Consider the following 27,199-nt stretch of genomic DNA (forward strand, 5'->3'; position numbering starts at 1 on the left):
TAGAGTAGTATTCAATAAGCCCCATAAAGGACCGCAACTGGTCCTTGTCCTGAGGTTGAGGAGCAGAGTGAATAGCACGACACAAGTCTTCTTTCGGACTTACATCACATGCACTGATAGTGTAACCTAAGTAGTCTATTTGTTCCGACAAGAACTTGCATTTATCCTTGCGCAATGTCAGTCCAGCAGCTGAAAGTCTGTCTAACACCATCTTAAGAGTAACATTATGTTGCTCCACAGATTGCCCATAGACCAATATGTCATCCTGAAAATAGACGGTATTGCCAACCCCCTCAAAAAGATCAGACACCATTCTTTGAAACACACTGGCCGCCGAATTGAGCCCAAACGGCAAGCGAGTAAATTGGAAAGTGCCAAAAGGCGTGATAAAGGCAGTTAAGTGCTTTGAATCTTTATGTAGGTTAATTTGGTGGTAGGCACTTCTGAGATCCAGCTTTGAAAACACTTTAGCGCCATGCAGTGTAGTGACCAACTCGGATATGTTAGGAAGGGGAAAAGTGTCCGCAACCACACAATCATTCAAAGACCTTAAATCTACACAGAAACGGAGCTTGCCGTCCGATTTTTTCGTGACGACAATGGGAGAAACCCATGGTGAAGCTTCTACAGGTTCAATGACTCCAGAAGCAAGCATGTCATCAATCATATTCTTAACCTCTTGCCTGACCACTATTGGAATGCGCCTGACCTTGTGTTGTATTGGAACAGAATTTTCCTTCAGGACAATTCGATGAGAATATCCTCTGCGTTGGCCTAAACCCTCTCTAAATACAGAGTTAGCATCTCCCAAAATTTTCTCTAACCCACTATCCTCGATTATCATCACTTGTGGGGAAGCACGAGGATTAACAATAATTCCCAAATCGTACTGATGAACCCAACCCAGTATTGCTGGGCCCGACTTGGAAACATAAACTTTGCCCTGTATGCTCCTATGTGAGAAGACAATGTTCGCAGTAAAGTACCCTAAGATATCAATGGTCGCACCTTGATAACCCCCCGGGGAGATATCTTTAGGTAGAAGATTTCTGGTACCCCACTTGTTCACCAAGAGCTCATGTGGGATAATAGTGTACCTTGAACCTGTATCAACCATTAAGTACATTTCTTTACCGTCTATGGTGAAAAGCGCCTTAGGCCTAACCTTGCGCTTCTCAACTGACTCCAAAGTAGAATCACCATCGACAACTAAGATCTTGTGACCATCCTCATCAAACAATGCATAATCTTCCACAGTAGCAACAGAAGAACGAGATTTGCTGCGGCAAACTCTCGCATAATGACCCATGCGACCACATTTTAAGCATTCTTGTTTGGCTGCAAAGCAAAATTTTGAGTCAGAAGAATGAACAGTGCTGCCACATCTGTTACACAAGCGAGATAAAGGCAACTTTTGTGTAGTGAGGGGTTTGAGAGAATGAACTTTTTTTATAAACTTCTTATTTTTCACTGCAGCTACGTCGACCTGTTCTCCAGAGGCATTGGTTTGTTCCAAAAACTCTTGACCAGAAATTTCATTGACATCGCTGAAACTCTTTTTTTCTAGTTCTTTCATGCACCCTTGTGATTCTTCTGCAATTTTAGCTAATTCTATGGCGGTTAGTAAATTGGGATTTTTCGCTGCCCAAAGACGCTCTTGAATTTTCTTGTTATTGCACTGCACAAGAAGTTGATCCCTTATAAGTTCATCCGTCATACTGCCAAACTTGCATTTCACGGACATTTCTCTCAGTCTTGCCACAAAGTCATCAATTGATTCCCCCACTTTTTGACTTTTGGTGTAGAACCTATATCTATTCATGACTAAGTTTTCCTCCTTCGCATACCTGACTTCTAAGCGACAAATAGCTTCTTTGTACTCGTCTGGAACAGGTTTCCCATTTGCCTGTAATGCTTGTGGTAGATAGCGAAAAATGTGTTGACCTTCTTTGCCCAAAGAACCTAATAAAAGTGCTTTTTTCCTTTTAGCGGAATAATCTTGTGCATCTAAAGCGTCTAGGTAGTTCTCAAACATCAGAAACCAATCATCCCAAGAAATGCTTGGTTGTCCAGGAAGAGCCAGAAAACTTGGAGGAAGAACTATGGATGGATTTTCATTCGTCATAGTGGCCCAAAGATGCAAGCAAAACAAGAAAAGAAACCCAAAGTAAGGCACTATGTGTAGGAGTTACTAAGAATCGATAGGAATGCACAAAGAAAAACAATTAATTTCTTGAGTCCACTGAGCACTGAAAAACGTTCTTATCTTCTCCCCACCAGTAAGAAAACGAACCAGCAGTACAGCATGGGCAAAGAATGACAGTACCTGTATGACACCAACACACCCTGAAGACCAGCAGAGTCGAAGACCTTACGAAATAACACACAAAGGCGTGTGCATCACCGCTGAAAGCAATATGCTGCGCGGAACCGAAAGATCACAGAGCGCTGTAGCTGAGGAGGCGTCGTCTTGGTAACCGCATAAACCAAAGATGCCCGCCACGTAGATGACGTGCAGACGTAGGAGCGTATGTGAGACGCTTGACGTAAAACACACACAGAGAGTTCTCACAGTGTCGCAGTGCCGCAGGATTCTCGCCACGAAGGATTCCGTAAAGAAGATTCTATGATGTCATCAGAGGAGCGAAAGACACCGACAGTAACGGAGCACCTCCCGCAGCAACTGTCACTCCAACGCCGGTCACCACAGGAAGCAGATCCTGGAACCACGGTGAGTAGGGCGAAAGAGTTTGAGCTAGATATTGACTCCTCAAGTTTGGCTTAGCCTCGCACCTCACATCACATCCAGAAACATCCAGTGGCTAAACGTGCATATCAGGAAAGCTCGAGACCAAGGTGGAGCTAAGTTCCTTTGCACCGGTGTTCGTCAACGTCCCTTGTGACAAGACCGAAAGCCAGAAAACAGCAACAGTGAAGACCGATGTGAAGGTGGAGGAGTGAAGATGCTCCGCTCTTGTGGTAGAAGCGCCGTGTGACTTGAATGGTTAGCGTGGGTTGAAGAATGAATCGTTGCCAAAATTGTGGTAAATAATAGGTCATCAACAGCTTTCTTCTTGTAAGGTGGTTTATTCAAGTACAGAGAGGACACAAGAGCGGACTCTCCACAGAAAAAGCCAACCGCAACTGCCGTGGAAGAGAACCTAGAATTATAAGGCAACAGAGAACATAGGGAAAGGAACATTCTACTAGCATTGACAATACCCAACATGTACTACACTTAGCCTAGGTGTCAAGGTAAGAAATGAGGTCCTATAGGTCGAGCAGAAATGTTGTGTGGGTGTATGCAGAGGGAAATCAATTATTTGTAGATAGTAGTGGGTATGTGATGACTAAACCTTGACAAAGCGATACCGGTACCCAGGAATGATGCTGTGTGCCCTGTTGTACGCATTCTAAAAAAAGACACAGTAATAAAAGGGCCTATGATGTCCACCCAGGAGAAGGTGCTTCTCTTGTATATTTGCAGTCATCTCCGCACAGAGTATGGGGTCCTCTAAGGTGCAGAGGAGGCCAAGGAATTAAGAAGATATCGCTAGAACGTCTATTAAGTTCACCCAGAAGCTGCTGGGGTTCAACCCAAGGAAATTAACATACATGGCAGTAGAGAATGTACGGGGACTACCGCGAAGCACTGTGAGCATGGCTCAAGAAAATAAGACAATACCTCAGTAGAATCTTGAGGCTCGCCTAGACGTGAGGGAAGGATGACACATGGAGATAAGAAGACACCTCAGCAGTGGAGAATGTGCCAAAGAAGGTAAACCAATCCAAGACGATGTGAAAAAGCAGAAATGGAAGGGTCTCTGGCTCTAGGCTCTTCCCCGGCTAAATCAAGGAAGCCCTCCTTAACCTCTTCACCCTTCAGCTGCGTGCCTCGGCTGGACACACTCTGTGGAGGAATTCTCATGTTTACAAAATATCTAAAGTGCTCAGTCACCTGAGGGTCTCTTCGCACTACATAGTAACTGCAATATCAAAACTAGCGTTTAGTTGCAGTATGCCCAAAGGATTAACAAAGAAGCAGTGTTTTCTTAGATTTTTTTAAGAGTGAAATGGTTGATGTACAACTGGAGTTCAATGGGAAGAAAGTTTCACATCTTTGAAGCACATACAAAGAAGGACTTTCTGACATCTTGGGACTGGGATAAGCAGAGGCTCAGAAGATCGCTGGTGTCTATTTGAATTCTAAATTCAAAAGACGTTTAGAAATTAAGTCAGGAATCTTTACGTAGAGTGAATAATGAACAATACGAAGAGTTTCAAAGGTGACACACTGAATGGCTTCTCATCAATGTAAAGATTGACAGACTGAAGAAGAGCGAACCTTTGGGGCCCTAAAAGAAGTCGTCACAGCTTGCAGACGATGAAGAAGAGAAGACACATGAAGAAATAAGAATATAACCAACACAAGTCAATGAACTTGCAACGATCTCAACAAATAGTATCTCAGACCAGAAACTTGACGAGAAGGAGAAACAAAAATACCACCTGCGAACCATGAAGCCCCACAACCCAAATGGCAACTGCTAGGAAACTCCCGGAAACTTTTTACCCAAAGATAGCATAAAGGCTACACACAGACTGAAACATTTACATGTACCGCAAACCATGTACTACTCAAAATCTGCCATACCATAAAACTCATCAGTGATTAAGGGTAACAAGCACAGGTGACACAAAACAGCAAACTTGACAGAGGCCTATAAAATGATTCCGGAATACCTGTAACAGAATATTTGCGATCACATTTGTACAAATTATCACTCTCTTGTAATGTACAGGTCTCTATACACTAGGGTCAAGTATGCACGATATAAAACATTCTAAAAAGAAATGAACATTAGCCTGATGTCCAACGATGGGCAGGGAAAAAGCAGACAACATCTTTAAAGAAGGCTCACGTTGAGGACCGCACAGGGTTAGACCTGACGGGCACAAGGGATGATGAGCAAACCCCAGAAACCTGCTGCAAAAATAAAAGCCACGTGTGGGAAGTAAAATGTGAACTCATTTCAGACTAATGTAAACATTCAGACACTGTCAAACTGAAATAGTACCACTTGTTTCTACATTGTGTGGACTTCCTCCAAATTCATACACTTTTCAAATTAAATCCTGTTTGTGGTGTGGTTATTGGTAGTACATTTGGGGCTTCACACTTTGTTTTTTAGGTTGCTACGGTGGACGTCGGGCTCAGAGGAAGCTGTTGAATCTCCTGTTGGTGTCAAGGTTTGATCTGGAGTCTATGATGACACCCAGGAATCTTGCTGATAGATTTAGGTGCAACACCCAATTTGCTCAGATCAGTCAGTTGCCAAATCTCAGTTTTATTTTTGAAGCAGCGTCTAGTTTTCACCATATATTGCCCCAGGCCCATCCTGCCCCACACCTGAAGCATGAGATCCCCATATGGCCCCACCAGCCAGCATGAAGGGATTTTTTATATTGACCAAAGTATTGTAACTCTTTTTTCGGAACACAGTAGTCCCTGTAGCTCTCTGACTAAAATCACAAGACATCTCCTCAGTGAAACCCTGGCTCCCCCAAACCCCACTCTCTTGTTGCATCCAACGTGCACTTCTGTTCTCACATCTAATGAAATATATCAAAACCACAAGAACACGGAACATCTCAAGCTAAGAGAAACTCTTATAAACTTATAAAAATGTCCCTGAAGTGACGCAAATCCCGTTCGATAGATGTTCAATTTCATTATGATTTACGGTCAAACATCAAGTGACCTTTCGGTAAACTTTTGTTATGTGGGTGTCACTTCTGTGTCCCTAATATTTCCGAGAAGTGGTCAAAGGTCTACGGTCAATAGTTCCTCATTTATTGAGGATAAATAAGCTGCCCACAGTCCATTCGTCGAACTACCTCGCACAAATGACCCCTTGGGTCAAGACGCATGTGTGGGTCCCCTCAGCCATCCAGCTAGGATCCTTGGCTGAGGCCATAATCCTTATTGTATTTTGAAAAGGTTGTCTTCTCTCTCTCTCCTCAGCATTACCATTGATTTAGAAATATATTTGCATTGCATGAGTTTGTTCTTTACTTAAAAAAGTGTTTTTGATGCCAAGTCTTTGCTGAGACTGCATAATCATTTATTAAAGTGTGTCTTTACACTTCTTATTGAAGTGGTTTCATTGTAATAAAGTACAGGCAAAGTCTTGATTCAGTTCCTGCCTCACACACATGTATTTCCTCATTTTAAACTGGACACCCCGGTTCAAGTTAAGGTGCCCCAAATCCTCCCTCCAACATTTAGGTTAAAGAAAAGGGAACTCTCTTTTAAAGGTGTTGAGCTCTGTTTCTTATTGAGCTCTGTTTCTTATTGTACACTCGGGATAAATTGCTGATGTAGATGGGGTTAGGGCTAAGATGCTGTTTGGACAATTCGGTGTTAGGTATAACCAGGAGTCACCTGCCTGCTGGTGAAAGGATTCACAGAGAGCCTCATTTAAACTTTTGCTGGAACCTCACTCCAGAAAAGTTGAAAGTGTTTGGGTAAAAGCCAAAAACCTCACCCCCTTGAGACAGACAGAGGTTCCATCACAATCACTTGAGTGAGTTAGGTGCTCTACTACCCCTTGGCTGGGTCTGCCGTTTGACTTAGGTGCTCTACTGCCCCTTGGCTAGGTCTGCCCTATGAGTTAGGTGCTCTACTGCCCCTTGGCTAGGTCTGCCCTATGAGTTAGGTGCTCTACTGCCCCTCGGCTAGGTCTGCCCTATGACTTAGGTGCTCTACTGCCCCTTGGCTAGGTCTGCCCTATGAGTTAGGTGCCCTACTGCTCCTTGGCTAGGTTTGCCCTATGAGTTAGGTGCTCTACTGCCCCATGGCTAGGTCTGCCCTTTGAGGTAGGTGTTCTACTGCCCCTCGGCTAGGTCTGCCCTTTGAATTAGGGGCTCTAATGCCCCTGGGCTAGGTCTGCCCTTTGAATTAGGCGCTCTACTGCCCCATGGCTAGGTATGACCTTCGAGTTAGGCGCTCTACTGCCCCTTGGCTAGGTATGACCTTCGAGTTAGGCGCTCTACTGCTCCTTGGCTAGGTCTGCCCTTTGAATTAGGCGCTCTACTGCCCCTTGGCTAGGTATGACCTTCGAGTTAGGCGCTCTACTGCCCCTTGGATAGGCCTGCCTGATACAAATACCACAAACATAAAAACATGCGCATTTTAGTAACAGATTTGTTGTCTTGCTCCTCAATAATAATTTTCTAAACTATTTGATTACAACAGTGATTAAATCAAAAGGTCCTGCTGGTGAAATTCCCTTGTCTTCATAACTTGTCTGCACCATGGTTCAAAATGTAATTGGCTGATTCCACAAATGGAGGAAAAACTTATAAGCTCACAAAATGGAAAAAAGAATAGAGGAATAGGGCAGAAACAATTAGCGAAGTATGTGAGGCGACGTATCAGAACAGGCCAGAACACTAGACAACATTGAAGTGAAACAGGATGTGCGGAAGAGAAGAGAAGCAGACTGGGAACAGGAGCAAGAAGAAAACAGAGTAGGAACAACAACAAAATTGGCAGAGGGGCCAAAGATCCAGTAGTAGAAAGGAACCTGAAGTGTGTGAATGCAAACACCCTTTTAGCGAAGAACTATTTCTATCTACTTATTAGGATAGGAAATGCCTTCCAAAGTTTATGGAGAAGTGCATGGTTTATGATGATCTGTAACAAATCGGCTGAACAGCAGGAATAAAGAGAGGTACCTTCTATTTAGAGCTATAAAAGCTACGTGGCTGCTCAGGAGCGAAGTCAGAGTCCCTGCCAAGAGCTGACCATGATGTCAGTTTAGGCAAAATGGGAAACGGCTGTTGCTATCACCAACACGTCAGTGTCCCTGTGCAAAGGCCCGCCTGTCACAACACAACAGGAAAGAAGGATGGGGGTGCAATAAGAACACACTTAGCCAGCAGGTATGGGCAGGCTATGCAAAAGAGGACAAGTGGCGTGGCCAAAGAGTACCCAAAGGTCCTTTTCTTAACAACTGCTATGCTGGGGTCGGATGAGCGCTGGCCAGGATTACTCAACAGCCAACCAACCATCCAAGACACCCGTTTCCCTCCCTCAGAATGTGCTGGGGGGGGGGGGGGAGGGTCGATCCAAGGGTTGCAGGCTTAAGTATTCTATGAAGGCTTGTGGTATTCGTGATGGGTATAATGTTGAAAGTGAGGCTTGCACCGAGAGGACGTATGTATGCTGTATCTGGAACACCAACAAATAATTAAGATGACAATATCCCTATTGTTTGCTCAGCTACTCTTCTCCCTCACACACCTATCTTACCAGTGAGTAGCAAAAGAAGGCGGTGCAGGCCACAAGTTTAGGAACCATGATGGGATGGCCGCCACAGGAGGGCAAGGATAGAAAAGATGGGATGCTAGTACACAGATGGTGAAATAGGTGCACAGTCTGGCCCAGGGACAAAAGCTACAGAACAAGATTTGCATGCAGGGAAAAGGTGGATACCACCAACGTCTCAGACAGAGAAGGGGCACATAGAACAAGCATCCAAAATCGGCATAAAACAAGCAAAAACAAGGAACAATGAGAAGTCAGACAGCATGAACGCTTCGTACAGAGACAGGACACAAGGAAATGTAAAACGTAGAACAAAAGGATTTGAACAGGAGTCATTCTAAAATGTTGTTTGTTAGTTTCTAAAGGACATCATATGCTAGTAAAACAAGATTCAATACTGTTAAATAGACAGTTTAGTTAATAGTAGCATCACCCAGACATATGTAGGAAAGCATCCGACAATGTGTATAGATTGCCTCTTCTGTAAACATCCCACTCATGCTGGGAGTATACAAATTGGGAGCCGCATCGTCCTGAGAGTGGAGTTGCCAGCAAGCGGGACTACGTTGCCCAGAGGGCCCTGAGCCTCACACCTGCAGCGCATCGCTAACCGCCACTAGAAGAAACCTCGCCGCTCCCGCTGGCGCGGGAGCCGCATCGTCCTGAGAGTGGAGTTGCCAGCAAGCGGGACTACGTTGCCCAGAGGGCCCTGAGCCTCACACCTGCAGCGCATCGCTCACCGCCACTAGAAGAAACCTCGCCGCTCCCGCTGGCGCGGGAGCCGCATCGTCCTGAGAGTGGAGTTGCCAGCAAGCGGGACTACGTTGCCCAGAGGGCCCTGAGCCTCACACCTGCAGCGCATCGCTCACCGCCACTAGAAGAAACCTCGCCGCTCCCGCAAGCGCGGGAGCCGCATCGTCCTGAGAGTGGAGTTGCCAGCAAGCGGGACTACGTTGCCCAGAGGGCCCTGAGCCTCACACCTGCAGCGCATCGCTCACCGCCACTAGAAGAAACCTCGCCGCTCCCGCTGGCGCGGGAGCCGCATCGTCCTGAGAGTGGAGTTGCCAGCAAGCGGGACTACGTTGCCCAGAGGGCCCTGAGCCTCACACCTGCAGCGCATCGCTCACCGCCACTAGAAGAAACCTCGCCGCTCCCGCTGGCGCGGGAGCCGCATCGTCCTGAGAGTGGAGTTGCCAGCAAGCGGGACTACGTTGCCCAGAGGGCCCTGAGCCTCACACCTGCAGCGCATCGCTCACCGCCCAATAAGATACCACCACTATCTCCGCTGCGCGGACGCGCGCGATCGCACGCCGGACGAAGCCCGGACCAAGGGCGGGCCCGTTTGAGCCCGTTAGAGACCGTGTAAGGCCGGGCCGGGCCCTCTCCCGCTGAACTACATTGAAAGGTCTGTTATTTTCTGATTATTACCTTGGTTTCCGACTTAAAGGGTCAACCTCCCTATGTACTGAATCTGTATTACATTAACTAGTGTACAGAGTGTTTGGTGGACAGTTGCGGCTGCTCGTAAGGAGTTATATAATCTGCCATTGAAGAATGACCACTGCTCCTGTAACTGGTCGAAAGTCCCTTGTCGGCACACTAGACCAATTTTTAGTAAGAGTCTCATCTATTCTGGACAAGGAGATTGATGTTACCGAGAAACGATTGTCGCTGGGTCCTCTCACCAACAAACGCTCCTCGTTGGGCTATTTGTCACAAATACGTTCTCCTGCTCGTAATGTGGAACAGGCAACCGACATCAATGATGCTAGCCTTGTGCTGGATGTTTCTGGAAATAATTCCCTCTGCCATGTTACACCAACGCATTGCATCCCAGAATCTGACGGAGCCAACCTTAATACCAGACCTAAAAAGGGCCCTCCAAACTTAACCCACATCATCGGTGTTTCTGAGAGTGTAAAGACCCGGTCTGCTACGAACTCAAAGGTTAAGACACCCGTTCCGAACAACAAAGAATGTCTGAAATCCCTGAAACCCAAGAGAAAGCGTAGAGAACCGCCAAATGCCGGACATACAGCAAAGTCCAGAAGAATCACCCCCGGGGTCATACCTGAGAACATCCCTGTTCCCCAAGAAGTAACTTTAGCTGGTGGGAAGGAGAGCGCCCTAATGCACCCTTCTTCGGCCCCACCTAAGGACTTGCAAAATCTGGGAGAAGACTTTTGGGGGAAATTGGAGACAATCTTTTATAAAACTTGCCAACCAATCTATGAAAGGCTGGATAGTATTGAAAATAGATTGACTTGTTTGGAGCTGATGTATTCGTCTACGCAGTCTCGGCAAAAATATGTCACCAATTGCCAGGGGTGCGATAAATCATCTGCGAAGCCTCCCTATAAAAATGCCCCAACTGTTGATACGGTACTCATTTCCAACCCAACTATTGCTAAAACCAACCCGCCAGTGCTGGGTAAGGTAACCCGGAATATAACCCACACACCAACTGTAGGTAACTGTGAGAAGTTGGCCTGATATGTAGTGCTCACTATTCTAGTGATCACTGTGTATCATTCCAAACGACCCTTATTGATGATTGGTTGTAAGTCAACCTTTTAGACCAGCTATCCTAGTAGCGTGGATACGAGCAGTCTTTAGGCTAAACTCTAGAGGGCGTGTTAAGCCAGCTGTTTACCATCACATATACCCCTTGAACACCAAGTGAAAGGACACCACACAAGTTGTTATGAAAATAAAAGGATATTTATTTATAACAAGACTACCCTGGCTCTTTATGAGTCAGGGAGCTAAGCACACTACAAAACTCTTAGGAAAATACTTCAGTTGCACAATTTACACAAATGCCCGAGGGGCACGAGAAACCATCTACACTAACAGTGAAATGCGAATGGTTAGAGTCTGGAGGTACTGATTCCGGAGTGATCCGATCAGTGGGACTAAATGAAAAAGGAACTGGACACTTGTAGAGCGAACCTGCGATGGAGCACCGAGATGCTCGAGTTACCTAGCCCGGAGGCTGCGGCTGCGTGAAGTTCGGCAAGATGTCGGGAGTCCTCGTGTAGTCTCAGGAGCCTGAAAGAAGAAGTTGCTGGCAGGCGACCAGTGACGATGTTCGGAGCGATCCAAGCCTGGATCGGTGATGAAGGAAACCTGAAAGCAGAGGGGACTCAGTTCTCAACCGCTAGCCAGCGATCGTGTGGGTACCAGGAGGGTACCGGCTGAAGTCACCTCGACCAGGTGAGTGGGTGACGTCGGACTCGGCTGTTCCTCGGACCAGGAGGCGCGGCGGCGACCAGGATGGAGGGCGAGCTGTCCCACGAAGGTGTCTGCTGTCGATGATGCTGGGCCCAGGCAGGGGCAGCGGATCTTGGCAGTGGCAACCCAAGCGGGGGAGTCAAGATGGCGTCGGGAGTGGACCAGGAGGGTCCGTGGTACTCCTCTGTTGAAGGGGAGCAAGAGCCAGTCTGGAGCAACCAGACTAGTGATGAAACAATCGTGGTGCGTCGTGAAGAGGGCCACACGCCGGTCGGCAAGTGGTCGAACAACGCGGTGAACAACAAGGAGCGGAAGGGCCCCCACGCAGATCTCGGGGATGCTGGGGAGGCAGACTTCGATGCTGGAGCTGCTCAGGGTTAGGGCTTCTCAAACCCTAGGTGCACTCACTCGAGGGTCCCTCGGTGGGCGTGCTAGATAAGCGTCGTGCAGGTTCTGAAGATAGCCGGTCCCGCAGGTCTCGTCACACCTACGACTCTCAGCTGGGCTGATGAGGTAGGTAAAAGGTCAGAGATGGCAGGGACTCGGGTCTCGTCGAGCTGGGCAGTCTTGATCCGTAGGAGAGACTTACAGCAAACCGCAAGCGCTTAGTTGGTGCCTGCTGGTGCAGGGTGGCTACTCCTTAGCCACAAGGGAGAGTCTTCAGAAATAGTCAAGAGTTCCTTTCGTGGAAAGTAGTTCGTGATTCGGAGTTATCCGATTATCTGATTATCCAATTTGGGAAGGGGACTCGCTCCTACCTTTATTCTAAGAAAAGGGGCTGGCCCGTGACTAGGTTCTACCTATGGGTGGAGCCAGGAGGGGGGTGGTTACACCCCTATCCTTTGTCCGGCTTCGCGCCAGCTCAGGGGCTGGTGTGCCCCCGAAACTGGTTTGAGCCGGGCTATGCACAGTGAGCACCGGGGTGCCACTTGCAATCACCTTCCTTTCAGCCCTGCCTACCTGGGATACACAAACCCTGTCTGGGACGGTGCTAACACCGCCCTCCACAGGAAACCCTTTGTCCAAGCTCCCCTTGCTGGAAGGTCCCCCAGCAGCAGGAGGTCAGAATTGTGTCTGGTGGCAGCATCCATTTTGTGATGCTGAGGCTTGAGTCAACTTTAACCGGGGTTCAAGGTTACTTCCATGTCGTGTCCCTCTAAAAGGGGGGAATGCTAACCCCGGCACCAGGACTGGCGAGGGGTTCGTATTCCCATTCGTATGACACCTTACTCGACATGTATAGGTGATGCGATGCCAAAGTTAGCAAATAACCGCAAGGATTATACTGCATTAAAAGTAGTTGGCCCGCGTCACCATGGAACGGCTATTAGGACTTGGTTCCGCAAGCCGTCGACGGGCTCAGCTCGCGCCAGAGCACCGTCCCACATGATTCCCTGCACTCTGCCTTCAGGATTGATAAGGCCTGCTATAGGAGTGACTGATAGGAATCCATGTGTCCATTTTAGGGTTTAGGTGTAGGAATACTACACCTACAGCAACGGGTGATTACACCACGTGGCCCCAGCTGTCGTGCAGCCAGTTGTGTCAGATTTGGGCGGCCATTCCAGGGGTGGCATAATACATGCTTCAGCCCCTGGTAGGCCCTGGGTACACCGATGCCCTGGATACCTGTGGTATGCTGAGACAGGGACTGACAAGGCGGCCCAGTTCCAATTAGTGGATGCACCTAACGTACATGTGTGTTAATTTCGAGAGAGAACAGCTAGGCTGTGGGTCTGATTGGCAGGCCCACAGCCGGAGAAAGTCGTAAACCAATGAAGCAAAAGCAAAAAATCTGGGTGATCATAGGATTGCAGACCCTACTCTCCTACATGACCCCCCCCCAAACTTTGGGACAATAAGCTAACCTTGACCAGGTGAGTCTTCTTGCTCTAAGTGGAAATACCTGGAGAGCCCATCTGCATTGCCATGATCAGTGCCAGGTCTATGCTCCACTGTGAAGTCCATCCCCTGTAGGGAAATGGACCACCTAAGTAGTTTGGGGTTTTCACCCTTCATTTGATTTAGCCACAAGAGGGGCTTATGGTCGGTCTGAATCTTGAAGTGAGTGCCAAACAAGTATGGCCTCAACTTCTTCAGGGCCCAAACCACAGCAAAGGCCTCCCTCTCGATAGCTGACCAATTCTTCTCTCTGGGGGTCAGCCTCCTGCTAATAAAAGCTATGGGCTGGTCATGACCATCAAAATTCAGTTGCGATAGAACAGCTCCCACACCCAGCTCCGAAGCGTCTGTTTGGACAATGAATGGTTTGGAGTAGTCTGGACTCTTTAGGATAGGTGCTGTGCACATGGCCTGCTTTAGGTCATCGAATGCCTTCTGACAGCTTGCTGTCCACTGAACTTTTTTTGGCATCTTTTTACTTGTCAGGTCGTTTAGCGGGGTCACAATGGATCCATAATTTCTGACAAATTTCCGGTAATAACCAGTCAGGCCCAAGAAAGCTCGAACCTGAGTCTGGGTGGTTGGAGGAGCCCAGTCCTGGATGGCCTGTATTTTGCTCTCCAATGGTTGAACCTGGCCTCCACCTACAAGGTGGCCCAGGTATACAACCTGTGTCTGCCCTATCTGGCACTTGGTGGCCTTGATAGTGAGGCCTGCCTTCTGCAGGGCCTCTAACACTTTCCTCAGGTGGACCAGGTGATCCTCCCAGGTGGAGCTAAAGACGGCGATATCGTCCAGATACGCCGCACAGAAGTCGTCCAACCCAGTGAGAACTCGATTCACCAGCCTTTGGAAGGTGGCAGGTGCATTTTTCAAACCAAAGGGCATCACCACGAACTGATAATGCCCACCCGGGGTAGAAAATGCTGTTTTGGGCTTGGCCTCCTCAGCTAACCTGATTTGCCAATACCCAGCTGTCAGGTCAAACGTACTTAAGTAGTTGGCCGAGGCCAACCGGTCGATAAGTTCGTCTGCTCTTGGTATCGGGTGGGCGTCGGTCTTAGTGACCGCATTGAGACCTCTGTAGTCCACGCAAAACCTCATCTCTTTCTTACCGCCCTGGGTGTGAGGTTTCGGCACGAGCACTACGGGACTAGCCCAGGGGCTGTCCGAGGGTTCAATGACTCCCAGCTCCAACATGTTCTGCACCTCTGTCTTGATGCAGTCTCTGACATGATCAGGTTGCCGATAGATTTTACTCTTTACGGGCAGACTGTCCCCAGTGTCGACCTCGTGGGTACACCACTTGGTCTGACTGGGTGTCAGAGAGAACATATGTCGAAAGGATTGAAGAACCTGTTTACAATCCTCTTGTTGATGTCCAGAGAGGCTGCCACAAAAGACAACACCATCTACTGATCCATCGTCAGGGTTCTGAGAGAGCAGGTCTGGGAGAGGGTCACTCTCCTCCTCCTGTCCCTCATCTGTGGCCATGAGCAAGCCCATGCCCTCCCTGTCGACATATGCCTTGAGCCTGTTTACATGGAGCACCCTGTGGGGGCTCCGGGGAGTTCCCAGGTCTACCAAGTAGGTGACCTCTCCCTTTTGCTCAATGATCGTGTGGGGCCCAGACCATTTGTCTTTGAGTGCTGCTGGGGCCACTGGCTCCAGCACCCACACCTTCTGTCCAGGCTGGTACACAGTCAGGACAGCCTTTTGGTCGTGCCAAGCTTTCTGTAATTCTTGGCTCGCCTCCAGGTTTTTAGACGCCTTTTCCATGTACTCCGCCATCCGCGAGCGGAGACCGAGCACATAGTCCACAATGTTTGATGCTGGCTTTCTGAGAGGTCTCTCCCATCCTTCCTTTACCAAACAAAGGGGTCCCCTTACAGGATGTCCGAACAGAAGCTCAAAAGGGCTGTAGCCAACCCCCTTCTGCGGGACCTCTCTGTAGGCGAACAAGAGGCAGGGTATCAGGACATCCCATCTCCGCCGAAGCTTTTCAGGTAGCCCGTGAATCATCCCTTTTAGGGTCCTGTTGAATCTCTCAACAAGCCCATTGCATTGTGGGTGATAGGGTGTGGTGAACTTGTAGTTGACACCACATTCCTTCCACATAGCAGTCAGATATCCCGACATGAAGTTTGCACCTCTGTCTGAGACGACCTCCTTAGGGAAGCCCACTCTGGAGAACACTCCAAGTAGGGCCCGTGCCACCACAGGTGCCGTAGTGGTCCTAAGGGGAATAGCTTCAGGATACCTGGTGGCGTGGTCCACCACCACCAGTATAAACTTGTGCCCTGATGCTGTCTGGGGTTCCATTGGTCCGACAATGTCGATCCCCACTCGTTCAAAGGGTACCCCCACCACTGGTAGTGGTATGAGGGGGGCCTTTGTCGTGCCACCTGACTTACCACTGGCTTGGCAAGTGACACAGGAGCGGCAAAACTCCTTCGTATCTTCGGACATGTGGGGCCAGTGAAAGTGTGGAACAATTCTGTCCCAAGTCTTATTCTGGCCTAAGTGACCTGCAAGGGGAATCTCGTGGGCCAAGGTGAGAAGGAAACCTCTCAGAGACAAGGGGATGACCAGCCTCCTGGTCGCACCAGGTTTGGGGTCTCTTGCCTCAGAGTACAGGAGTCCATCGTCCCAGTACACTTTGTGGGTACCTGTGGCGTTCCCTGCAGCCTCAGCAGCGGCCTGCTGTCTGAGGGGTTCAAGTGAGGGGCAGTCTAACTGTGCCTTCCCCAGGTCTTCCCTGGAGGGTCCCCCTGAGCCCAGAAACTCAACCTGACCAGGTTCAAGCTCTTGCGGCTCAGTTTCCCTCAGTTCTTTAAGGTCAGCCTCCTCGGAGACTTGATCCACGACCTGGGGCAAGGGGGAAGGCGAAGCCTTACCCTTACTGCTCCTTTTCTTGGAAGGTGTCTGGTCCGTTCTTCCAGGATCCAGCACCTGTTCAGTGGGGCATCTTTTGGCCTGTGACCTGGTCACAGCAAGGACATGTGCTGGCAAACCTAACATTTCCATGTGAGTCCTCTGCTCCACTTCTGACCATTGTGACGTTTCCAAATCATTGCCCAACAGACATTCTACGGGGAGGTCTGAACTAACCACAACCTTTTTCGGGCCACTTACCCCTCCCCAGGAGAAATCAACAACTGCCATACTGTGATTGGTAGTGACGTTGCTGGCATTGGTCACTAGGTAACTGGTACCTAGCATGATCTGTCCAGGGTCCACAAAGTTAGGCGTCACCATGGTGACACTGGCACACGTGTCCCTGTAGGCCTGAGCCACTCTTCCATTTATCAAAGGTGTCTGCCTGTATTTGCCCAAAGTATTGGGACTGGCATCAGGGGACATATCCATATCCCCTGTACAGACAAGGACGGCCTGAGTGAGCGTGCCGACTAAGTCGTCACTCCCCTCGGTTCCCAAGGTTAACCCAACTAATGCCTTGGGAGGCGCACTACCACTGCTGACTGTACTAGGGGGCGCAGGTGCCTTAGGGGCTGCAGTGGTAGGAGTTTGCCCTCCTTTCTTGGTGCACTCACTAAACCAGTGAGTCTTACTTTTACAGTATTGGCACCACCTTTTTGACTGGCCTTCTTGAGTCTTCTTGTTCTGTGAAGCCTGACCCCCACCCTCTTTGGTTTGTTGGGGACCTGTCGAAGACTTCTGGTCATTTTGTTCGTTCTTGTTACCCTTTTGGTCTGCTTTCTTCTGACCACCCTGGTTCTGATTCTGGTTCTGCTTGACCCTTGTTCTGACCCATCTGTCTGCCTTCTTTCCCAATTCTTGGGGAGAGGTCAGATCCGAGTCGACAAGGTGCTGATGCAACAATTGGTTCTGACAGTTGTTTAAAATCTGTTCTCGCATGATAAGATTGTACAATCCTGTGTAATCAGTAACCTTGCTACCCAGCAACCAGCCTTCCAAAGCCTTAGTGGCACAATCGACAAAGTCAGCCCAATCCTGAGACTGAATTTTCTGGGTGTCCCGGAACAGCACCCGGTACTGTTCCGTGGTTAAGCCGAACCCATCAATCAGTGTGTTCTTCAGGACTTGGTAGTTGTTAGCATCCTCAGCTCTTGTAGTGAGGAGCTTGTCCCTTCCTTTACCTTCAAAGGAAAGCCACAGTATAGCTGCCCACTGACTTGGGGGGACGCACTGGACAGTGCAGGCCCTCTCCAAGGCGGTTATCCACTTGTGGATGTCGTCCCCTTGTTTAAAGGGGGGCACTATTTTACTCAGGTGTCTAGTGTCTATACCCCTGTCTTTCTCTCTATTGAGAATGCTGCCACCAGCGGGATCTAACCCACTTAATTTCTGCTCTCGGGCCAAGGCAAGTCTTTCTTTGGCGAGGGCAAGTTCTTCCCGCTCGATCCTCAGATTGACCTCCCGCATCTTCGCTTCATGCTCCCTCCTCTGAGGGGGAAGTCATTCCTCTCTGAGAAGGTGCCTGAGAGACATGTGTATGAACCGATCTGCCAGATCCTCTGGAGAGAGACCTAGCTCGTCCGTTCCCAAGGTTAAGCCTGCTTGAGCGTGGGCCCGGGGCTCCCCCAGTTCCATTCTCATGCCTGCTTAAGTTGGTCCTTGTAAGCCTGCCGACTACCACTGGACCTTTGTCTGCCTCGTCTCCCGATAACTCGTCCTCCTCCTCTGTGTGGAGGTCGAGGTCTGGGTCACCGAGGGTTCCCTCTAAGGGGGGCATGTTCCCATCGGCACTGGGGGGACCTGGGTTAGAGGACCTCCTAGCATCGTACGCCTCTAAGAGACCTATCAGTATTGCGATGGTAGGGTTAGAACCCTGGTTTAGCTTCCTGGAGGCACACAGTTGTCTCATCTCCTTGAAGCTAAGAGTTGCATATCGTGACACGACCTGTGGAGGGTCACTGACCACTAGGGGAGTCCCTGCAGACTCTCCGTGGACCGACATGCTTTTCTAGTGAGGTGTAAGTGTTGCACCTACCTACACTATGGGTTTACCTACTGATCCCTTGCTAAGAGTTGTAGTCAGGGTGTGCTAAGCCCTGTTACACTACAACAGCCGGTTCAGTAGAACTCGGAGTATTCTAAGTTAAGTTATATGTACCTGGGTACTTATGTGATCTTTCACTGCGATATTCTTAGGATACGTGTGTGGTAAAACAACAGCAAGCTCAAATCCCAACCGCTGCTCACCAATGTGAGAAGTTGGCCTGATATGTAGTGCTCACTATTCTAGTGATCACTGTGTATCATTCCAAACGACCCTTATTGATGATTGGTTGTAAGTCAACCTTTTAGACCAGCTATCCTAGTAGCGTGGATACGAGCAGTCTTTAGGCTAAACTCTAGAGGGCGTGTTAAGCCAGCTGTTTACCATCACATATACCCCTTGAACACCAAGTGAAAGGACACCACACAAGTTGTTATGAAAATAAAAGGATATTTATTTATAACAAGACTACCCTGGCTCTTTATGAGTCAGGGAGCTAAGCACACTACAAAACTCTTAGGAAAATACTTCAGTTGCACAATTTACACAAATGCCCGAGGGGCACGAGAAACCATCTACACTAACAGTGAAATGCGAATGGTTAGAGTCTGGAGGTACTGATTCCGGAGTGATCCGATCAGTGGGACTAAATGAAAAAGGAACTGGACACTTGTAGAGCGAACCTGCGATGGAGCACCGAGATGCTCGAGTTACCTAGCCCGGAGGCTGCGGCTGCGTGAAGTTCGGCAAGATGTCGGGAGTCCTCGTGTAGTCTCAGGAGCCTGAAAGAAGAAGTTGCTGGCAGGCGACCAGTGACGATGTTCGGAGCGATCCAAGCCTGGATCGGTGATGAAGGAAACCTGAAAGCAGAGGGGACTCAGTTCTCAACCGCTAGCCAGCGATCGTGTGGGTACCAGGAGGGTACCGGCTGAAGTCACCTCGACCAGGTGAGTGGGTGACGTCGGACTCGGCTGTTCCTCGGACCAGGAGGCGCGGCGGCGACCAGGATGGAGGGCGAGCTGTCCCACGAAGGTGTCTGCTGTCGATGATGCTGGGCCCAGGCAGGGGCAGCGGATCTTGGCAGTGGCAACCCAAGCGGGGGAGTCAAGATGGCGTCGGGAGTGGACCAGGAGGGTCCGTGGTACTCCTCTGTTGAAGGGGAGCAAGAGCCAGTCTGGAGCAACCAGACTAGTGATGAAACAATCGTGGTGCGTCGTGAAGAGGGCCACACGCCGGTCGGCAAGTGGTCGAACAACGCGGTGAACAACAAGGAGCGGAAGGGCCCCCACGCAGATCTCGGGGATGCTGGGGAGGCAGACTTCGATGCTGGAGCTGCTCAGGGTTAGGGCTTCTCAAACCCTAGGTGCACTCACTCGAGGGTCCCTCGGTGGGCGTGCTAGATAAGCGTCGTGCAGGTTCTGAAGATAGCCGGTCCCGCAGGTCTCGTCACACCTACGACTCTCAGCTGGGCTGATGAGGTAGGTAAAAGGTCAGAGATGGCAGGGACTCGGGTCTCGTCGAGCTGGGCAGTCTTGATCCGTAGGAGAGACTTACAGCAAACCGCAAGCGCTTAGTTGGTGCCTGCTGGTGCAGGGTGGCTACTCCTTAGCCACAAGGGAGAGTCTTCAGAAATAGTCAAGAGTTCCTTTCGTGGAAAGTAGTTCGTGATTCGGAGTTATCCGATTATCTGATTATCCAATTTGGGAAGGGGACTCGCTCCTACCTTTATTCTGAGAAAAGGGGCTGGCCCGTGACTAGGTTCTACCTATGGGTGGAGCCAGGAGGGGGGTGGTTACACCCCTATCCTTTGTCCGGCTTCGCGCCAGCTCAGGGGCTGGTGTGCCCCCGAAACTGGTTTGAGCCGGGCTATGCACAGTGAGCACCGGGGTGCCACTTGCAATCACCTTCCTTTCAGCCCTGCCTACCTGGGATACACAAACCCTGTCTGGGACGGTGCTAACACCGCCCTCGACAGGAAACCCTTTGTCCAAGCTCTCCTTGCTGGAAGGTCCCCCAGCAGCAGGAGGTCAGACTTGTGTCTGGTGGCAGCATCCATTTTGTGATGCTGAGGCTTGAGTCAACTTTAACCGGGGTTCAAGGTTACTTCCATGTCGTGTCCCTCTAAAAGGGGGGAATGCTAACCCCGGCACCAGGACTGGCGAGGGGTTCGTATTCCCATTCGTATGACACCTTACTCGACATGTATAGGTGATGCGATGCCAAAGTTAGCAAATAACCGCAAGGATTATACTGCATTAAAAGTAGTTGGCCCGCGTCACCATGGAACGGCTATTAGGACTTGGTTCCGCAAGCCGTCGACGGGCTCAGCTCGCGCCAGAGCACCGTCCCACATGATTCCCTGCACTCTGCCTTCAGGATTGATAAGGCCTGCTATAGGAGTGACTGATAGGAATCCATGTGTCCATTTTAGGGTTTAGGTGTAGGAATACTACACCTACAGCAACGGGTGATTACACCACGTGGCCCCAGCTGTCGTGCAGCCAGTTGTGTCAGATTTGGGCGGCCATTCCAGGGGTGGCATAATACATGCTTCAGCCCCTGGTAGGCCCTGGGTACACCGATGCCCTGGATACCTGTGGTATGCTGAGACAGGGACTGACAAGGCGGCCCAGTTCCAATTAGTGGATGCACCTAACGTACATGTGTGTTAATTTCGAGAGAGAACAGCTAGGCTGTGGGTCTGATTGGCAGGCCCACAGCCGGAGAAAGTCGTAAACCAATGAAGCAAAAGCAAAAAATCTGGGTGATCATAGGATTGCAGACCCTACTCTCCTACAGTAACCTAGCGAGCGGGGGGAATACACTAGCGACAGCCAACAGCAGCCAAGCGATAAACGAACCAGAAAGGGAATTACCTAGCCTCTTAGAAACTAGGAAACTACCAAGCATACACCTCCCTCCCGAGTCAAGTCCCTACGTGATAATACTGGCAGGAGTCAAGCCCCTGGGTCTAGACACTAGGGAGGACTACAGGGAACTGAAGAACAAGTGTGTGTATTGGCTAAATTCCAACCGCTCCTTTCCACAGAATGTATCAACAGAAATCCTCTTTGTGCGCCGAGTCAACTGGGTGGGCCCAAAAAAGAAAAATATAGAAGGAGATTGCATAATAATCAACTTTAGAGATCTAAGGGCAGTAGAGCACATTTGCCATTGGCCGAATTTCAACTCTTGTACTCCTATTCTCTCTCTGCCCTTGTCCTTCTTCTATGGTAATCGCCTACAGCCCAACATAGAGGCCTTCGGGCATAGAGATATCGATATGTGGCCCAGAAACAACAGATGCCCCAATGCGCAGTCTGAGGAAATTAGGTCTTCCGGTTTGGAAGACTGCGATTGACGACCAAACTCCTACTGTATGAGGAAACACCTAAGTAATGCAGTTATAACCCTTGCAGAAAAACAGGTAGCTTTAACCGCTTCAATCGAGGATGATTATGTTGGTAATAAAACCACCAACAATATAAAATTGGATCAGCGCCAGTTGGGGGAAAAACACCGGACATTAATTGGGACCGGGTTAATATCCCCACTGAGTTCTGCTACAGTATCAGTTGGTACAACTGGCAAAACTGAGCTTGGTACTACAACTAATGTGAGTACTTATAGTACTAATAATCTGACCCCTTTAGCAAGGGAAAATCCAAGCCCATTACAATGGAATCCAAGACCTTACAAGGGAGGATTGTTAGAAAGTGGCCAACTGACAATAATGTCTTGGAATATAGCAGGCCTAGGCCAAAAAACAGCAGACCCTGACTGGCTGGGTTTTATATCTAAATTCGATATATGTCTCTTCCAAGAGACTTGGTTGACAGATCCCCTGTTATGCAGAGGATTTCTTAACTACTATATCCCAGCCCTAAAAAATGCAAGAGGTCGCCCATCTGGCGGGTTAACTATATGGCTAAAACAAGATCTAGGATGTCGAGTCACCCAAAGACCCAACACTAGCGACGATATCTTATCTGTAAAGATTGTTTCAAAGGATGGGACAAACCTTGAAATTTTTAACGTCTATGCTCGAGGTTTGCCGGGGGAAAAAAGTCCCCAGTAGTACAATTACTGGAAGAAATAATCGACTCTCTGCCCTCGAATTACTTACCCATTATAGCCGGCGACTTTAATGCCTCGTTTGAGCCCCTGGACCATGACATATCCCAGCTTGCTGCTGAAGAAGACGCAAGCTGGTGAATTCCACCCCTTGAGATTGCACCAGTAAAAAGGTGGACAGGGGCAGCAATCCAGTTAAGTGGACTATGCCTAGGGAACCAACTGAGAGCAGCCAATGGCAGGAGCCTGTCTGACAAACGTGGTTTAAACACTTTCGACAATGGTCGTAGGGCAAGTAGAATCGATTATTTATTGATTCACATCAAACTCTGGCCCTATTTTATAGATATGGAGGTAGTCAACCGACCAGAGAGTGACCATCACCCGCTAGTCTCTTCATTTAACACGTCCTTACTTGGCCTTACATTAAAGCCACAAGGTATATAAGAGTCAGAGCACCATCTGTCAAATGATATGCGCCACCTAAAATGGGATCGGATTGCCGATGACCCGAGGGCTCTACTAGCAATTAAAGGAGAAGTCATCTCTGCACTAGAAGAATCGGGCTTATTGGTAGAGGGACAAGACCCTCATCAAATAATAGTGGGAATACACGCAAGGCTTTTTGCGGGCCTGCGAAAATATTTCCTTAAACCCGCCCCTACCAGAAATGTTAAGACTCAAAAAAAGGAGGGTTGGTACAATAACTAGTGCAGGAAAGCCCGGGACGAACTAGGTAGAGCACTCAAACAGAAAGATCCAATACTCGTAAGATCTGCCAGGTCATACTATGGGAAGAGTCTCAAAGAGGCAAAGGTAACCTGGGAAAATGAAATATGGAAGGATCTTCTTGAAGCTTCAAGGAACAAGAATAGTAAAGTCTTCTGGGACACATACAAATGGGACAGGGGTGGCACAGCAGAGCGTCCCCAAAACAATGTGGCACAGAACGCTTGGATAGATTATTTCAAGCCTCAGTATGCCGCGCCCCCTCAAAATTCTCCTATTGAGACATTTCCCAATGTACCTTACAAAAAGGCTATATTTTCATTAAAGGATGTGGATAGAGCCCTAGATGGAGTGGTTAGGGGAAAGGCCCCTGGAAGGGATGGAATCCCTGCAGATATGTTTATCAACGACAGAAGTCTCTGGTCCAGTTATATTATGCGACTAGCCAACGCAATTGCACAGGGAGCGGATATCCCGCCCTCGTGGAAGGGTGCTGAAATCGTCCCGGTATTCAAAAAAGGGGACAAATCAACCCCAAGCAACTATAGGCCAATCAGTCTAATTGACTCGGTCCAAAAGATCATAGGCCGCATATTTTTCCACATAACTCAATCTTGGATGGATGACCATAACATCTTAAGCCCAATGCAGGCAGGGTTCCGTTCCCGGATAAGTACAATTGACCAAGTCTTCCGTTTTGTCAACCTATATTGGAAGACGGTGGTCTTGGGGAACGGTGCCCTTTATGCGGTCTTTGTGGACCTAAAAGCAGCATTTGATTTGGTCCCAAGAAGCAAGCTCTGGCAGGTCCTGATGGAACTAGGAATTGCACCCGAACTTCTCACTGTGATCATCCGCTTGCATGAGGGAAATGTTGCCAGGGTGCGGTGGGGGGGTGCGGGAGAGGTGACCGAGGACTTCCCGGTTGGCAGAGGAGTGAGGCAGGGGTGCGTCCTGGCGCCGACCCTGTTCTCGCTTTTTGTCAACGGGGTGGCCGGTCGGCTCTCGCAGACCCCCACTGATGCGCCGGTTCTGGCAGGAGTGCGCATTCCTATCCTCATGTTTGCGGATGACACGCTGATTATTTCTAAGACCCCTAGCGGCCTGCAAAAGGCTGTCGGGTGTTTTGAAGAATTCTGCACAGAAAGGGGTCTGGAAGTAAACACGGGGAAGACGAAGTTCATGTCATTCAATGGATCAAAATCCTTTAAAGGGAAAATATACATGAACAAGTCACCCTTGGAGGAAGTTACTTAATTTATATATCTGGGGATATCACTACAAAAAGATATGCGATGGGGAAACCAACTAGACCGCGCTGTGCTACAACATAAGCAAAAAGCGGGGGCCTTGCTGACTAGATTCAAAACCTCACTCACAAAGCCAATCTCCCCAGCCATAGAAATCTATGGAACTAAGGTCCTGGGCTCGTGCCTCTACGGGGCCGAGCTCTGGGGCTTTAATAATTTGAATAGTTTGAAGGCTTTAGAAAACGCATTTCTGCGTAAAGTCACAAACCTTCCTCCCAGTACACCACTGCGACCCTTATTATTGGATTTGGGCAAAAAACCTTTGGAACATCTGGTGAAGCTACGTCCAATATTATATTGGCGTCGTCTCTGGTGTACTGATGAACTAATTCATTATAGGAGTGGCTTTGCGGATATTATAGAATCTGACAGGTCCCAAAAAATATCATGGCTACTTGGGATAAAATCTCTCTTGGGCAGTATAGGCCTGATTGAACTTTGGAAAAACCCTGCAAACACTGTTTTCCCATCTAAAGAAAACCTGAAAAAGATGTATTGGGAATGGGTTTACAAGCTGGAAACCACCCAAGGCCTTTCTACCCATCTAACATCCCGCTTTCTTGATCTAAAAGCTCATCCCCAGTTAGAGAAGTACTGGGATATTATTGAAAAAACCTCTGACTGCAAGTTATATTTCCAGCTGCGGGTGGGAACACTACCCTTCGCAGAATTCACTTTCAGATGGGGGAGGCAAGGTACCAACAATGATAAATGTTACAGATGTGTTGAAGTATGTGAGAACATTGGACACGTATTATTCTTCTGCCCAATGTACGTGGTACCCCGGAAAAAATGGCTACAACCCATTTGTAAGCTTTTGGGTATCAGAAGATATGCTATTGCCCTTCGCATTCTGTGCACAGATCCTGCTCCCCCAATATGTATAGCAGTGGCTAAGTTTCTGGGGTGGGCCTGGAGTATAAGAACAAAAGCTCTGAGGTAAATCGCCAATTTTCCCCCCGTGTAATAGCATTGTATCCTGTAAATATTTCTTGCAGTAACTACCTCACGTATACAGCTAACGTACCGGGTCTATAAAGCTATGTCTAACTGCAGCCGGTATATTACAAGTTGATATGGGCTGGTCTCATTCTCACGTCTTGCTTTTTATTCACTTTTCTTAAAAAAAGTAATCAAGCTTGACGGCTATTTACATATTTAATTGCAATTTTAATATTTTAGATAACTTATATGTATTTATATGTAATGTTTGTAAATGTGCTTTTATGACTTAATTGCCGAATAAAGCTAATTGAATTGAATTGAATTGAATCTTCAAATTTACTCTTGGCTACAAACACCCCTCACGATGTAAGTAAAATGCAGTGCAGTGTCTAGATTTTCTCTAAGCTGTAAGAGATTCCTTGTGGTGTTGTATACAGGCTTACTCTTTTGTACATCCTCCTTACTCTGGAAGAATAAACGGTGCCACGTTCACAGACTTACCCTGTAAGCAGATTTCCTCTGCAAATACCACTCGCAGTATGAGTCAACCGCAGAGCAGTGAGCATTGATTGCCCCCTTTTGTAAACATCCCCCATTGAAGCAGTAAAAAGCAGGGGAGGGTGTCGTTTTTCTCCTTTTGTAACCCCCCACCCCCTATAGTGCGAGATTGCAGCGTGCACGTTTTATCCTTTAGCCATAAATGACCCCCTCAAAGGGAGAACAAAGCGGAGCCGTGTGAAGAAATTTCCTGGCTCAACTATAGCTAGAGGTCGCGTCAGTAAAAAAAAGAAAAAAAACTGCAATGTGCATATTCACTCAGCAATAAGCACCTCAGATTCGGAGTACACAGGCATGGTCCTGTGCAATAGCTGATCCATAAATAATACTCAAATTGTGCACTGATAATCACAAAAAGCCCCAGAGCTGGAAGGAAAGTCCTGCCGAGGCCGCTGGAAGGATGTCCGGCCCAGGCAGACATCTCCTCCAGGATCATCCAGTTTATTTCTATACACACAGCAGAAGGACTGATCATCTCCTACCTGAGCAGAAGAAACGCGTGCAGACATTTCCAGGCTCTTCTCCTCCTGGAGCTGGGATGGGGCGGGTGCAGACGGGCGGCCAGGGTGCAATCTGTAAGGGTCTGAAAGTGAGGGCGAGTGCAGAGACAGAAGGGGCTCCGTCCTCTGCACCGACAGACACGGGGTCCTCAATCCTTCCTCCTCTGCACACACAGGAGCTCCTTCATCTGCACAGAGAGGGTCCTCCGTCCTTCCTCCTCAGCACAGGCAGGAGCTCCTTCATCTTCCTCCTCGGCAGCAGGCTGGATGCACCGAAGAGGCAGGCAGCCGTCAGTATTCTCTGCTGGTGCTGACTCTGCCGCCGGTGACCCGGATACGGAAACACGTGCTCCCCCTAGCCAAGGGGAGCTTACAAATACATCTATAGCCTAACTGGATGAGCACCCCCGTCGGTTTGTGCTCCCTACGTCAGAGGGGAGCTTACAAATACAGCTTTTACTTAACTGGATGTGCTCCCCCGTCGGTTTGTGCTCCCTACGTCAGAGGGAAGCTTACAAACACAGCTTTAACCTAACTGGATGTGCTCCCCCGTCGGTTTGTGTCCCCTACGTCAGAGGGGAGCATACAAATGTATTTATTTATTTATGCATTTTTATAAAGCGCGGACTTT

The 27,199-nt window shown here is 48.7% G+C and overlaps 1 pseudogene across 1 annotated transcript in view; it reads right to left on the reverse strand.

The window, feature by feature from the left end:
* The window catches only part of LOC146799801 (uncharacterized), a 71,202-nt pseudogene extending 44,294 nt beyond the window's left edge, over window positions 1-26,908 (reverse strand). The window contains exon 1 of the transcript XR_014968970.1: window positions 26,551-26,908. The product of XR_014968970.1 is annotated as an uncharacterized LOC146799801 (transcript). The remainder of the gene's footprint in view (window positions 1-26,550) is intronic.
* Window positions 26,909-27,199: the final 291 nt, after the last annotated feature.

Source organism: Triturus cristatus, chromosome 9 (assembly GCF_964204655.1).
Source record: "Triturus cristatus chromosome 9, aTriCri1.1, whole genome shotgun sequence".
Taxonomy (NCBI): Eukaryota; Metazoa; Chordata; class Amphibia; order Caudata; family Salamandridae; genus Triturus; species Triturus cristatus.